Genomic DNA, 17362 nt, shown 5'->3' with positions numbered 1-17362 from the left:
ATATATGTGTGTGTGTATATATATATATGTATATAAATTCAGAAAAAGCAATGCATAGATATGTTCAATTTCAGAAAAATAAATATTTAGCAAAAGTTATTTAATAATTGGTGTCATTACCTTCCCCCACACACATACTTCGATCCTACATATATATTACATTTTTATTGCTATTTATTTCCTATAGATTACACATTTCATAAACTTACTTTGGTCATACCAAATGACTCATTTTTACCATTGTCTTATACATTTTTTTTTCTGAAAAACATCTAACTGCGATGTTGTTTATTTAACAAATTAAAATCCAATATCAGCAAAGCCAAGGATTTCTTCTGATAAATCAATTTCTCTGAAGAGTGTAAAGTTGGGTCCTTGCTTCCTGTTCCAGGAAGGAAACATTTAAATATTGCTAGTAGTTAGTTAAACTCACTGTGGTATATATATGATTTTAAATAGCTCGAGTCTAATCTTCCTTTAAATGAATAGAAATTTTCAGAGAATTCAGCCTAAGCATTCAAAAGAAAAGCAAGACTGACTCATCATCGATCCATTCTCATTCAGGTGACTGGTAAAAAAATGTGAAAGAGAAAAGCTCTTTATCCTCAAGTGGGCATTTTATGCTACTTTAAGAGTGTAACAGTCCATAGTTCCTAGGCAAAAAAATTCTTAAGTCTCAAAAGAGATAAAATGTTGACTTATAAAGAGGTAAACACTATATACACTAAAACAAAACCAGATTACACTTTACTTTTGAAATTGAACCCCAATGCACAGATTTTGTGATTGCTTCTGTATGTCAGATAACCAAGGGTCAATTACCTTGACAGTAGTGCTTATTTAATATGTCAGAAGAATCATTTCAAGATTACTCAAGAAATGCTTTCTTTTATTATTACTATTCTTACTACTACTACTACTACTACTAATCATTATTATTATTATTATTATTAATTATTATTAGTAGTAGTAGTATCATCATCATTTAGGACTGGCTCTATTTAGGAGAGATAAAGAAAATACGGGAACAAAAATGAGGGAGATGTCCTGATAAGTGATGATGGCCAACCAATTATCTCTTGGATACCAAATTGATAGAGATCTGTTGCATTTCTCTACACCAATAAGAAACTCTCAGAAGGAGAAATAAAAACAATCCCATTTACAGTTGCACCAAAAAGTGTAAACCAGTGAAAGATTTGAATCCTGAAAACAGTAAGACACCGAAGAAATTAAAGAGGATATACATCAATGGAAGGATATACCATGCTCATCGATTGGAAGGATTAATATTGTTAAAACGTCCTTACCACCCAAAGCAATATACAGATTCAGCGCAGTTTCTACAAAATAGCAATAGCCTTCTTCTCAGAACTAGAACAACTAATCCTAAAATTTATATGGAACTACAAAAGGCCCTGAATAGCCAAGGAAACCTCAAGAAAAAGAGGAAAGAATGAAGTATCACATTCCCTAATTTCAAACTACACGACAAAACTACAACCATCAAAATAGTGCGATAATGGCATAAAAACAGATATATATACATTCCTGGGCTGTTTTATTACATTGAGATATCTATATCTATATTTCAATGTAATAAAACAGCCCAGAAAGAAACCTGCACCTATATGGTCCATCAATCTGACAAAGGAGACAAGAATATACAATGTGTATTGTAAAGAGATGGTAAAGACAGCCTCTTCGATAAGAGATGCTGGGAAAATGGGACACACACACACACACACACACACACACACACACACACACAAATTTAAACCGACTTCTTACAGTATATACAAAAATAAATTCAAAGTGTATTAAAGACTTAAATTTAAGACCTGAAACCACAAAACTCCTAGAATAAAACACAGGCTATAAACTCTTTAGCATTAGTCTTAGCAACATCTTTCTGGATATATCTCTTTGGGCAAAGGCAACAAAAGAAACACATGGGACTCCATCAAACTAAAAAGCTCTACACAGCGAAGAAACCATCAACAAAATGAAAGACAACATGCCAACTAGGAGAAGATAGTCACAAATTACACATCTAATAAAGGGTTAATACCCCAAATATATAAAGAACACATACTATTTAACAGCAGAGAAACAAACAAGTTTAAAAAGGGGCAGAGGACCTGAACAGATATTTGGTAATTGCATAAGGATATGCAGGTGCCGATATCACCAAGCTTGACTCTCTGGTTTATGCCGTGAGCTGTCCCTGTACTCATAACAATTAAAGTCCAGAATATAGTCACAGATTCTTAAAAAGAAAAATGTAAACAATAAATGTACAAAGAGCTTGGAAAATGAGTTGATTTAATGTATTCACTTAGCATTTTAGGTGAATATTATATGTTAAATATGTAAAATAGTAGGTGTGCCACAATGACAGCCAATGTCTCAATCTCCCTATAATCTAGTGCTATCTACAATTGAACAAGCAAACAAACAAGGGCAATACATACTATTTTAGAAGGAAAAATGAAGTCTCATAAAAGGACTAGAGGATACTGCATATAGTTTTTCAGGGAAGTAATGACTTATTATAAGACTATCCGGTGTCAATATGAATGAATTGAAATGAATGAATAGATAACACTATTTTTAAAGCAAAGTGTTAGTTCCCAACCGTTATTCTGGTTATTTCTCCTGTTTTCCAAGAGTTCGCAAATTAGTGTCTGCTGTTTCTATGACATCTGTCCTTTCTTTAAGAACTAGAAGCTTCTATCAGTCTCAGCTGCTGATTTGATTATAGCCCCATGGAGAGGGGCTTTTTACTACTGACATTGTGCTGTATTACCTATAGCAAAACTCCTTGAGAGAGTTGTTTATACTCCATTTCCTCTCCTTCATTTACTCTTCAACCCACCTGAATCAGGCTTTCATCCTCATCTTTCTATAAAACTGCTTTTGTCAAGGTAACAAATAACCTGTACATTGTTAAATACAATAGTCAATTCCCAGTCTTCAGTGTATTTGATCAACAGTGTGTTGATCTTTCGTTCTTGAAGCATTTATTTTACTTGGCATCCAGGATACCAATCTTTGTTCTTCTATATTACCGACAATTTCACTGTGGACTATTTTCCTGATTTATCCAGACCTCTAAAATCTGGAGCGCCCCAGGCATCAGACTTCTATACTTTCCTATGATCATCTTTCTTGGTGATCTTATTTAGACTATGACTTTAACTAGTGTATGTATGCTAATGATGCTCAAATCTATATCCTTTATCTTGGTGGTTAATTAAATTATTCCTCTCTTCTCTAGATGAGAATTATATTTCTTCACTCTAAAAATATCAGACTCCACTATGTGACTTGCTTTAGTCAATGAAATGAGAATGGAAATCATGTTGGTGCCCTCTATAAACTTTATGCAGTGTGTGATTCACTGTGTTGTCATTTTCTTCTACTATGAGACTGGCAAAGTGTAAACAGATCTACTCTGAGAGCCTAGGTCTCAGAATTAAGGCAACTTGGAGCAGAGCCTGAGCAGCCCTGAGATAGGCATGGAATAGAAGTGATAAATAAAGATGTATTTACCATAAGCCACTGAGATTTGGAAGTCTTCTGTTAACTACTACATAATGAAATAGTTTGATTGGTACAAACACTTCTGTTTCTCCAGATCTCATGTGTTTACTCTCACTAAACTCCTGCATATTAGTATTTTACAAGTCCCAAATAAAATCTTCACCATTTCCCTTCAATTCTTTTCCATCTTTTCCTCATACAGTCTTCTTTATGTCACTAAATAGTGATTCCATACCTTCTGTTGAACAGGCCTTGACTTCTTCCTTATTTCACAATGCTAAATTAGTCCATTGGCAGATCCTGTGAACTTCAAAATACACTATAGTTACATTTGTAAATATACAACAGCTTTTAACCATTCTCCTTCTAATACAATTAACCATAATCTCTCACTCGAACAAACTACAGTACCCTCCTAACTAGTCTCTCTTTCTCCTTTGGTCTTTTATATTCTGTTATATATATATAACACACTACATCATTCCTTTGCTCAAAAATCTCCAAACGTTTTCCATTCCATTCAGATAAAAAAAAAATCTTTTTATCATTGCCTAGGGAACCTTAATAATCTACTCCATTGACGTCACTTCCTCCTACTCTCTACCCTCCTCTCCCACAGCAGACACATGGGCCCCCTTGTGGTTCTTCAAATGTACCAAGCATGGTTCTTCCTCAAGGTCTCAGCATTGTTGGTCCCTATGTCTGGCATGCTTTTCCCCTGATATCATGAGAGCTGTCTCTCACTGCCTTCAGGTCTTTCTTCTGACATATCACTGAATTCATGAGGCCATTCTCAATGACAATATATAAATCTGAGCTCTGACTCCCCCAAGCTACTCCTCAACTCTCCCAATCACCTTTATCTTACATAACTTTCCTTCAAAGTACTTAATAGCATATGAAATATTACATATGCACTTGTTTATAATGCTTAATGAATATAAGCTCCATGACAATCAGATTTTATCTATTTTGTTCACAGCTGTATCACTTATATCCAGATCAGAGACTGGCGTATAGTGAGTGATCATCAATATGTGTCAATCAATGATGTGTAAAGGAAACAAAGACAGGTACAAGGTCCTGGCTGTCCCACTTACTACCTCTGCAACCTTGGACAAGTTAATAACCTCTGTGCTTTACTTTTTTTATTTATTTATTTTTAATCTGAGAATAATTGGACACATCTCATATGCTTTGTGTAAGGATTTTAAAGAGAAAATTATAGACAGCACCTACAGCAATGTCTGGCATGTAGTAAGTGATTGATAAATAACAGCAAAGAAAAATAAATGTACGCTTTAGTAGACAAATTGGGAGGGTTTTGTGCACCAGAAATACATAGTTTCAAATCCCTACTGAGCCATCGCAAGCTGGATCAATTGTCATAAACTTCAACCTCTATGCTTCAATGTTCTTATCTAGAAGTTGATGATAAAAGAACTTATAGATTTGGAGATAATGTATATATCATGCCCAGACTATGTCATACTCATAGTAGGCATGCAAATAGTTACTGTTGTAATGGCAACAATTTAATGAGTAATTCATTTGTACCAGGAACTTAATACTTTCACAATCCTATAAAGTAGTTATTTTTTATTGTTCCTGTTACCACTGGGGTGATGTGAAATCTGGCATCACCCTAGCATCATGGGCAGTGTGGGGTGGAGTGGAGGGGATGTCCTTGGTTCTTTCTCACTGACACAGCAAAAAATTACAGATCGGCAAGACTTAGAAGTAAGATTTATTGAAAGTACATTTCAGAAGGCGACAGCCTATGCCGAGGAAGGATATATGTAGCCCTGTGGAATTTGGAGGTGAAAAGATAAAAGATAGAGTACACTCCAAGGAAGGAGCAGGTTCTCAGAGAAGAGGGCTGTAACAGTGCAGAAATGGGAAGGTCTGTATTATATTAGGGCTGTGATGGGTGGTTACAAAGGCATTCCTAAGTGATTGGCATGTGAGGTCATTTTGATTGACACTTGGCTGTTATATAACTCCTTGCCTAGTGCGCATGTGCTTACCCCAAATTCAGTCTGTTATAGATTAATGAACTTCTGGGGATAAACATGGTATTATAATGATGGTATAATGAGGCTGAGGTTGTGGGTGGGTTAGGGTAGTACATTCTGCTCATGTGTTTGTGGCTGGATTAAACCAGCTATACGTTTACGTCCCCCACTCCCACCCTGCCCCAGACCTTTGTTTCTCAGGATGTAGGAAGGATTCTTTAACTACTAATGGGGTGTTCTTTGGACGATCTTTGGGTTGTCTCCGGGCTGGGCTTCATTCCTTTGTTCCCGCATCGCTCATTCCTGACTAATTACCTAACATTCCAACTTTTCCAAATGAGAAAATTAAATTGTAGATAGGCTTGAGAACTTTTATTAGAGCATATAGCTAATAAGTGGTAGAGCTGGCATTTGAACCCAATTTGTGTTCTTAAACACTAGTCTACTATTCTCTATGTATTGATTTTCTAGTTAATAAATATGTGTTCATCCTCATAGAATTTAAAATCTAGCTGGCAGGGAGGTGGTACATCTATAAACATAGTTGAGTAAATGGTGATACAGGATTTACATAACCATGGGAGCCAATATTAAAAGCTTCCTTGTGCCAAGGTTGGAATTATTGTACCATGAATTAACAGTGAGAATTGAGTTTTAAGAGTGAGCAATGAGAGAAGTTTTCAAGAAGAATAATTTGCCTATTGTTGACATGATAAGTAAGACTTAGAAGGACTCATCTATGTTGTGTTAACATTTCTGAATCTTTACCTCATCTTCTCTTCCTTTGTGGAGAGGTTATTTTCGAAGCTTTCATTAGCTACTTGAGAAAAATAATTGTGCTTTAAGATTGTTCCTGTTATATAGTTGTTCTAGAAAAGAGGCCAGCAATGCCTTTCTAAACAGATGTAATAAATCTAAAAAGAGAAGTAGTTTGTTTTATTTCTTGAGCTTACAAGGTGTCTAATAAGTCATCTCAAGTTTAATTTCTCATTAACAAGGAAGGAAAAGAAATAACAATTGGGGGTTATCTATTATGATTTACACTATTTCAATTCTCAGAAAGTCATTTAAGGTAGATAATATCATTTCAGCTTTATAAATGAAAGAATTAATGGTAAGAGAGATAAATAACTTGTTCAAAGGCAGTAGCCTACTTGAACACAAGAGTGTCGGCCTCCAAACAGACACTCCTTTCTCCCCTTAGAGTCTTCATTCAATTATATATGTATGAAGAAGATTAAGGAAGGGACATGAAAAGTGGAGCAAACATTTCCAATTTTTAGCTCTGTAAGTTTGGCTGCCATTTTAATTAATCTGTTTAAAACCTAGATAAAGTTTAACCCTAAATTTCTGTTGAGAAAGAGGAAAAACCACCATATAGTTCAACATTTTGGAATATTTATGAGGAAACTTATCAATAACTTTAAAAGAAATTTAAGACCTTTCTCGCTCTCTCATCTCTATCATCTCAATATCTATTTCTATTCCTATCTCTCTCTATATATATACATATTGACATCCAAATCTATCAATTGATCAATGAATCTATTGACCTATTTTTATTAGATAAGAATATTCTTCTAATGTATTAATATGCTTTTTCCTATGTTTAAAAAATTACCAACATACTTTTAAAATATAGAAGCTATGATCCAAATCTTGGGCGTATGATTTACTTAAAGCGTAGAATTCTTTTTACTGGGTAGGACTAAATATAAAATAAGGCTCAACTAAAGGCAGCAGGAAAGCAAAGATGAACATTCAACTAATAGCAAGTATTGTTGCTCTCGTTCCTGATAGAATCTTCGAAAATCTTTGTAGGGAAGCTGCCTGGGTTTTTTTGGTAGGCAGTTTGCTCACGTGTTGAAAAGAGATGGAAAAAAAAAATAAAAAGGAAATGACACACTAGGACCAGGAAATGAACCAGATATTCTTTTATGCAGGTGAAACTAGGTCTGTACAATTTACAACCTAAGAATTAAAAAATTGTGTTCCATGTGGTTAATTATGTTCTCTTTTTCTTTGAGGGTCACAGAAAAAGTCTTCCTTAATTATACAAACATTCCATGGCATCAGATTGGTGCAAATGGCACTATTGTCAGATTTCTCTCAGCAATCTGGACCTACCTCTCATCCTCCGTGTCTGTTTTGAATCTTTGTTCCAAAAGAGCAACCCCATTACTGCATGCCAGGAGCAAGGCTGGCCTGTCTGCCACTGTCATTTCCTAGCTTGGCTCAGACACTCTGCTAAATGCTGTTTTCGGTCTGTCTAAATGTACGTTTTCAGTTTTAGCTGCAATCTTTACACTTCTGTCCATAAATTTCTCCATTATGTGTTAAAATACCAAGTAAGTGCCCCAGACTACACTATGTCTCACATTCTTTTTAAAAATTCTGCTTGGGAACCTTGTACTTGTTAGCCTTATGTAACATGCTGTGTTTTTTAGGAGAAATAAATTGAGTGAAATTTTGGCCTAATCTAGTTTAAGGCAGGTCCAAAAGCTGGAGTAGATCACTGTATTACACACACACACACACACACACACATCTTTTTTCCTTTTCTCTGTGTTTTACAATGTTACATAGCATATTGCCGCTTGGTTATTTTGTCTGAAGGCACAATTCTGGCCAGGTCATTCCCTTTCATTCCCCTATCAGTCACTTTAGCTGGCTTACGTTGCCTACTGAAAAAAAGGAGAGATACTATGTCTTGTAAGCTGAAGGCATGCTAGAAACTTAACTTATTTAATGCTCATACACCTGCTACTCCATTTTACCAATGGGATGGATCTTGCTCCTGAGTTCACATAGCTGTAAGTATATGGGCCACAAGCTTGGCTTTCCAGACCCTTTGCAGCATTAATGCCATCTATGTTCCTCTACTCCTTCACAAACTCTCCATTCTAGAGAAAGCATTCCACTGTTGTTCCTTTATTTTTCACATCACAGAGTTTTTGCTTATATAGTTCTTTCCTGCACCCACTCCCAAACAATGTCTTTCTTTTATTTCACATTCAGATCCTATAATCCCAGCACCCTCTTTGTCCCTGAAGATTTCTCTTATCCCTCTGTCACTCACTATTCCCCTCCCCCAAGCATGGTGATCTTTCTCCTCTCTAGGGCCAAAATAATGTATGGAAAATTCTTAAATATACATTCTATGGGTGCCATCATTTACCATGTGCATGTTTTACTACTTTCTACAAGACTCTAAGATACTGTGAATTATTTTCTATACTATGACATTATTAAATGATTAATAGGTAAATAATCTAACATTCATAATTTTTAGGTATTGCATTTAAGATGCAGGCAGGGCTACTGATAGACTCTCAAGATCATATTAAAAATGTGAAGTTATAGCACAAAGGATAAGTCAGGGCTTATGTTACAACAGGAATCATGAGAGCAGAAGCTCTTATTCCCAAGTAAACAGTAAAATGCATGGCTAACCTCACATTTGGCCACATACGTACCAGCCATTTCAGGTCACCTATTATGAGTTTTCCTCGGATATGTCTTTATATGTCATATCTCAAGACCTGTGTGTATATATTCAATTATCAATTTTGCTTGGAAAATGGACTGATAAACCATAATAGATGTGGCTTCAGGATCTTCTAATTTAGTACAGAGAGCAGAGACACACAGACACAATACTATACAAAGGAAACACAGTCAGTGGACTACAAAATTTGTAATAAAAATATTATTAGAGTTCAGAGGACTGAGAAATTCTTCTGGCCAAAAAGATCATTCATCTACAAGAGAAAGGTTTTAGGAGTAGAAAAATTTGAGTTCTATAGTGAACTATGGTTAAGTTTTTCAAAAAATAAATATTGTTGATGTATGATTGTCTAGTTTTAAAAAGTTGAAACTATAAAAATATAGAGAGAAGAATGAAAATAGTTTAGTTATACAACAGTGAAATAATCACAGAAAACATTTTGTTTTTTTCATATTTTTTTTTATAGATAAACTGTATCTATGTTACATAACTCGATTTTACTTCTTAATACTAAATCCCAAGTGTTTCTGGAAGTCACAGACAGCAATATTTTCTAGTTATAAAATATAATGGGTACATTATGTTTTATCGAATCTCTTGTTCCGATGTTTCTAAATTTCTTTAGTATAAATAATTGCCTAACAGCTTGTCTGGTTAGTGTTTTAAGGTAGATTGCTGTCAGTCATATCACCATGTGAAAAGCATGAATCATTTGAAAGCTTCTGATAAACATTACCAAATAGCTTGCTGTAGAAATTGTGAAAATGTATAATGCTATTTGAGTGTGAAAATGTATAATGCTATATGAGTAAAATGCTATATTTCAATGTACTCTTATTTTTTCTGATATTTTTACTTTTATTGAGTATTTCATGATCAGAATGAAAAACACATGTCTTTAAAAAATGCATATTTCATTGATTCGAAAGGTTAAATAGTTTTCTAATAATTTATTAGCTTTAACATTCTTCTTTTAGAGGAATGTTTAATATAATTGTATTGAGATTTATAACTAGGCACTGGAGTTTAGAGTTTTTATTATATGATTTCACTATAGATTAAAATAGTAAGCCTTTGTCATATATTTTTTGAAATATGCTTCAGATTATATTGTTATGGTTATCAGATTATTTAAAATGGAGAAAATCAACTCTACCAACCATTCAATTTTTGTTTTTTCGTTGCTCCTAAGATGTTAAATTCTTTCAATATCAAAAAATCAAATACTAAGTATATAATTTATTTTATTTTTAAAATAATTTTTTAAATTATGTTTTATTCTTTGATCCTTTTGAGATTTGCTTTACTGAAAAATAAACTATCAAGCACCATTTATGGAATCATTCTCTTGTCCATTTTTATTTTGTCCTTTAGGACACATTAACCAATCACCTGTATACTCAGGTCTACTTCTGGTCTGCCTTGTCTGTTCTGTTGATATTCTTGTCTACTATATGCCGAAATCAAACTTCTTTGATTGTTTGGGCTTTGTAATTTGTTTATTCTCTCTATCTAATTTCATAATAAAATCATATTAATTAATTTCAGTCTTTCTTGAAATAGTTCAGTGGGATTTTGGTTTCTTTACATAGACCTTGCTCAGTTTATCCTGGAGTATTTCACATTTTTTGATGTTACTACAACTGAAATATTTGTTTACTTTATCTAATCTAAATAATTTTTGATTGCATCAAAGAAAGTTTTTGAATGTTGCATATTTTCACTTTAGCTCATAAACAGTGACTAAGTAGTTCAACTAGTGATCTTAATTTTTAAAATATGTAATATTTTTTTCCTTTCAAAAATGATTTTCTTCTCTTTATTTGTCCTTTGCTTTTCTGTATTAATTCCTGAGTAATGCTTGAAAAATTGTGATAATAGTCACAATTTTTGTTTTGATTCTGCTTTTAATGAGAAAGCCATTGATGTTTCACTGTGAAGAATGCTATTGACTGTTAGTTTAAACTAGATAGTCTTTATCATGTTAATATGAGTTTTTAATGCTTTTCTAACATCAATGTATTTTTTCTTGTGACTTCATTAATGTGATATTCCCTATTAATAATTTTGTGATATTAATATACCTATTCATTTCTAAGATAAACCCTATTTAGTAGTAGTAAGTTTTCTGTTATATTGATCTATTTTATTTATAACTTTTTCATCCATGTTTATAATTGAAAATATTTATTTTATGTTTTTTTTTTTAGATTTGACACAAAATTATACCATATTCAGAATATGAATTATTTAGCTTTCTGTTTATTCCTTACTTTGGAAGCATTTTTTCCCCTTTTTAATATCAAGAAAATTCAAAATATATAAGTTTAAAAAGATCATCTATAAAATATTCAGGTCCAAAACAATTTGTTGAGAAGAATTATTTCATGAATTTTATTTTATTGTATTACAAGTACTTTAATAACAATTTCTGCCTATCAGATTATTAAATCACATTGAAGAAAACTTAGAAAACAGAAAAATGAAATAAATTATTCTATTTATCATCTATCTATCTATCTATCTATCTATCTATCTATCTATCTAGTCAATCATCTATTTAATCATCTCTCTATTTGTCTAGCTACCTACCTATACATCCATTTATATAAATTGGTACTGTACTTTATATAAATTTTGTAATTTATTTTTTATTTTACATCCTTTCAACAATATTGTTATTGCGTTTGAGTTTAAGAAATTTATAGCAAAAACAATGTATAGCAATTATTTTAACTTAGCTCTATGTTGAGATATTTCAAAACTCTTCATATCTTAAATTTTCCGTATCACTAATATATTTTTAAAATTTTGATTTAAAGAGAACTGTATGTTATCTTTTAGTAATAATTTGTTGATATTATGATTTCTTAGCTGGTGCATGAATAAAAATATATTTGAATTTGAGGATAACATAATTTTGTTGTCCTTTTTTGTATTTATGTGCTTCTTTAGTTTATTTTTTTCTATAATGTATCATTGCCTCAATGTGCCTAGGTCGATATTTATTTCTGTTTATGTTGCCTGATCTGATAAAGATATTAAAACTAGCTCTTCAAGTGTTTCTTTTTGGCTTTGATACATTGCTTAGGTATGTACTAGACACTGAATAACTTTTAAAAAAATAAACAAATTGGTATTTCTGTATTCTTTCTATTTCCTTATACAGAAATTCCAACCATTTAAGGCCACAAAATAATAAATTCTTTCTGGAATAATCAAAAAACTTAGCATTATGTTCCATTGAACTGATACTTTTTTATACCTTTGATAACAGATATATCTAGTATTTTCTTTTTTTTTTATTTCTAGAGCTGTGTTCTTTCTTAGTCTTTAAGCAATATTTTCTTTCTTTTGAGCTATAGAATTTTTCATCACTACTATTTATAATAATAAAGAGCATGCTTGAATTGATTTTCAATCGTTCTATTGATCATTTAGGTGCCGTTAGAATCTTCCCTTCACATCTAAAATTGGAAAGCAGAATAATAATGTGCCTAAATTTTGGTCCTCCCTCAAATTCTTAATTGACATTTACCTATTAGCTTTTTCCAGTACTAAATGCCTCTACTTCTGTCATCCTTTCCCACTCCTCACAAGTTTCTGATTATGAACAATAAAACACCACAAGGCCATCTGTTGCCTTCCCTCATTAAGTGAATCATGTTCTATATGCGAAAAACTGTTAAGTCCTGCACACAATGTGCAAAAAGAAACCTTTTATTTCCTGACATGGCTTTCAATGAAATTGTAGCCTTTCAATGAATTTATAAAGTCAGACAATGAAATTGATAAGTTGAGAAGGAAGAGAGTTTGGCAACAGTGGTTTTCAGCTGGATTTTCTGATTTTCTGATGGATTTCTATTTTTCAATCAAAGGATATAAAGTTGGAGAGAGGCTAGTATTCCCCTTGCATGCTTCTTGTTAGTGGTATTCTTCCATAACATTGACAGGAGAGTTTACTTTAGCATTTCATTTCTTAATCTGTCTTGATATTATTAGTAATTACTTCTAAAACTTTGTCTTTTTTTTTTCTTAATTTTGATGATTATTATACCCTTTTGACTTTTTTGATTTTTCCATAAATATTTTAATAAGTTATGAGAAGCAAATTACAGAATGTTAGCTTAATGTCATCTTTACTTAGATTTTCACCTTATGCAGGGGAAACAATGTGAGCCAAGTCAAGAAAAAAGGATATTTCTGGGAAATGACTACATCTTAAGAATTATACGATTTTATTTTGGATTGTGCTATGGGGAGCCGTTAACATTTTTTGACCTGAAATTTGACACTATGAAGCTGTATTTAATTGAAACTAGACTGACAGCATGGTTAGAATTAATACAATGAATCAGTGACAATTTATGAGGTGTATTGCTATGGTTCAAGTAAGAAGAGATTCAGGGCAATATTAAATTGAGACATTTATTATAGTATATGACTTAGTCAAATTGCAATATGGTTAGTTGTCAGAGTCAGACTTCTTGTTCACTTGTAATTCATTCATTTCTAACCAGTAATAACCATATGATTTTGGTATTGCTTTTTAATGTCTGCCAATAATAAGAGTTCAGTAAATTTAAGCCATTATTATTACACACATATTATTATCTTTTAGAAAATTAGCTCACTCCAAAGAATGGTGACAAAGGTAAAGCAACTCTCCTTAAATCTGAGATTTCTGCACAAAAAGCATGATAAGTATGTATTTGTATCCCCTACTCCCACCCCAATTCAGCCAGCTAGGCTTGATAGGAAATGGTCCTTAGATTAGCATTAGTGTGCTCAGGACTCCATTTAGTCTTCATAAACTTAGACATCACTTTTAAGTACTGTCATCTGATACTCGAATTTGTTATGTGGTTATATCGACTGTTGTTTCTCTTAAACTCTGAAAAATAAATCCTGTATTTATTTTACAAACATTTGGCTCTACTTGTGAAGCATTATATATTTCCTGCTTTTCTGTGAATTTGAGAGCTTTGATTTCCCAGTGAATTTTTATGCTAATTAATGTGTTTTTATTTGTGTATTTTTCATTAACTTATAAGGATGAAAAGAATGAGACAGTATTAGTATACTACATCATTTGTTTAATTATTTGTAATAAGCAGTTGGAAGCATGTAAATGAATATGCTTTTCCTGTTAAAATCATGTGCTCTGTTGGAAATTTGTTAAAACAGCAAAGACATAATTTTAGACCTTCTCTTCATATTTCATTACTTGCAAATTGATCAGTAAATATTAGAAATTAAGGCATATCAACTGTGTGAAGTCAAAAATTTCTCTTGCCTTTTAGACCCTGATATCTTACTCCAGTCTGGGAATTACAATTATTTGTTTAGATCGACATCGTAAAAGATCACCTATGTCTTTTGCAATTTAAAATGAGAGACTAATTCATTGCCACAAGAAATGTAGCTGCTTATGCATGAGATATCTGTATGTTAAATGTCTCTGGAGCAGAGTGCAAGTCTGTGCAAAGCACAAGAATTCTCAGGGAAGAGAAACTATATTTAGTTCATAGTAATAATGTTAAAAGTAAGATGAACAATTATTAAATACATATTATATGTCAGGCTTTGTTCTAAACTCATTATCTCCATGACAATGAAATAAGTTTGTTATTTTCTTCATTGGACAAAGGAAGAGATTCAAAGCCTTCCCCAGGTGAAGCAGACAGTAAATGGACTATTTAAACAGAGACATTCTGATTCAGAGCTGGGATACAAAAGCATTACACAAAACTTTATAATTCAAATAGGTGTCTTATTGATAGAAAAGTGTTAAAATCTCCAGTGATAATTATAGAGTTGTCTATTTTTTTTCTCATGAAATTTTGCTTCATATATATGAAGCTCTGTTATTGTGTCCACATACATTTGGGATTATGTCTTCTTAACTTGATGTAGGGCAGGGCAAATTCCCCAGAGTTGTGGGGAGACCAATCTGTGCACTGAGAAAAGAGGGTTCTTTAACTGAGAAAGAATTCAATACACACACCAAAGTTATAATTAAAAGGAAAGTTTATTGGAGAAGGGGTCACACTCCATAGACAGAGTATGGCCTCCTCTCAGAGGCAGAGAGTGAGAGAGACTCAGAGGAATAGAGAGAGACAAGGACAGTGAGAGAGACAGAGTAAAGGCACTGAGAGGGACTGAGAGAAAGACAGTGAGAGAGACCCCGACTTCGGGGAATTCAGTTTATATATCATTCTTTATTTCCTGAAAGTTACAGTTTAAAGACTTTGTTTATGCATTTCCTTTGATACAGACATACAGTGAGGAAGGGGAAGGGGAAGAAGAGTATATAGCGAAAAAATAAGAATATGTAAAGTGAAAGACCTGCTGGCAGTTCCCAACCTTTAATCCAGAAGTTCCCTATGGTTTTTAGAGTTAGCATAAAGGAATGAATGACTTTATTTTATTTTTTCAGCAGTGCTCACAGGCCTTTAATCTATAACTGCCTGGCCACACTCCATCACTGCCCCAGGATAGTAGGGAGGGATAAAGATGTATGGTCAGGTCTGGCATACATAAAGATGTATGCCAGCTCTGAATCCAAGAGGGAAGGGCTAGGTCAGGCTAGGGCCCAGGCAGGGAACTTCCAGCCCCAGGCGATGAGTTTGTTGCTGGCCTGGGCAAGCACAGTGATGGACACCCGGCCTTGCTGTCAGATGAAGTTAGCCACAGAAGCTAGTTCTTCTGGGATTATATAGATGAACTTGCCCCAGTCATCCATCACACCTGTCAGAGTACCCTCAACCAGCAGGTCCTGGATGCGGTTTATTGTGTCCTGAGTCCATAGGCCCACCTGGGAAGCCAGGTCTTCCAAGAGTACAACCTTAGACTGCTTAACATAGTTGATAAACTCTGTCAGGAAGCTGTGGGACTGTTCTTCAGTCATGGTCTCGCCCACACCCTCTTCCTCCACCATAAAGGCCTCCTTCAGTTTCAGGTACTCTTCATGTTCCCACTGAGCCTGCTCCTCCCGGGCCTGTTTTCCCTCTAGGTGAAGCTTCTCCTTCTTCCATTCTGCCTCACGTTGGGGCTCAAGGCATTTCTTTTCCTCATGCTCAGCTTCCTTTGCCTTGCACTGGGCTTTCTTTCCATGCTTGTTTCTCCTCTAACTTCCATAGTTTCTTGGCTCCAATTTTCCCTGACAGGTGATTTTCAACTGGCTTCTTGATATCTTCTTTCTCTTGGACTGAGATGACTGCCTCTGCCTCATTCCCATCCATCTCCGACCAGGCCACCTGCTGGGCTCAATGCTGAGCCTGTAGGCGGCTGCCCAGATCTCTGCCTGGGGGCCTACCCCCAGCTCTCGGTCCTTGGATTCCAGTAAAATTGAGGCTAGGCCACTCGGCCTGCTAATACTGGCCCTTCTTCATTGTGCAGTGGCTCTTGACCACCTACTGCCGCCTGGCCCTGTCTGCAAGTCAGGAAGAAGATAAGGCCATCAAGCAGAGTGCTGCCACCAGGTACACCACTGAGGGGTGGAGGAAAGGGGAACTATAACATTGACTTCCAAGCAGGACTGGCACATCAACCCAAGGCTGTAGTCTCCCAAGTGCCGCCCACGCCCATGTGGGCATGCAGGGAAGCCACTTAAAGACTGTTTCTCCTGTTTTCCCTTCACAGGTGTGGGAAATAGGTTGTTAGCACTCCCAGCAGAAATTTTCCTTTGTTCTGCATGTTTTCTCCTGGCCTGGCTGTAGGGCTGATCAGCATCTTGCAGTCTCTGAATGTGGATTGATTTAACACTTTAGTTCTCTTGCCTCCTCCCTGTATTAAATTGATTCTTTTATCTTTATGAAAGTTTCCTCTTTGTCATCGATAATATCTTATATTCTATGATCTACTTTTTCTAATATTAATATAACTCCGGTTTTATTTTGATTTTTGTTTTCTTAGAATATCTTTTAAAATCCTTTTATTTTTAACTTCTATGTGTCTTTACATTTAAAGTGGATTTCTTATAGGCAGCATATAATAAGTATATGCTTTTTTTATCCAATCTGACAATCTGTGCCTTTTAATTTAAATATTTAGACAATTTATATTCAATATAATTTTTGATCAGGTGGGTTTTAAATTACCCTTTTAAAATTTGTTCCTATTTCTCCTCACTTGTCCCCTTTTATCTTTTTTCCTGCATTTACATGAATTGGATATTTTTTATGATTATACTTTATCTCCTCCATTACCTTAAGAACTTTACTTTTTTTTATATTAGTTTAGTGTTTGTCTTGGATTTTTACAATATGCATCTTTAACTTATCACAATCTT

The 17362-nt window shown here is 34.0% G+C and overlaps 1 pseudogene; it reads right to left on the bottom strand.

Moving 5' to 3' along the window:
• Positions 1 to 15652: 15652 nt before the first annotated feature.
• Positions 15653 to 16667, bottom strand: LOC102896162 (annotated as a pseudogene).
• Positions 16668 to 17362: the final 695 nt, after the last annotated feature.

The sequence above is a fragment of the Pteropus alecto genome, unplaced genomic scaffold (assembly GCF_000325575.1).
Source record: "Pteropus alecto unplaced genomic scaffold, ASM32557v1 scaffold12, whole genome shotgun sequence".
In the NCBI taxonomy this organism is placed as follows: Eukaryota; Metazoa; Chordata; class Mammalia; order Chiroptera; family Pteropodidae; genus Pteropus; species Pteropus alecto.
This window is presented reverse-complemented; position numbering and strand designations above follow the sequence as displayed.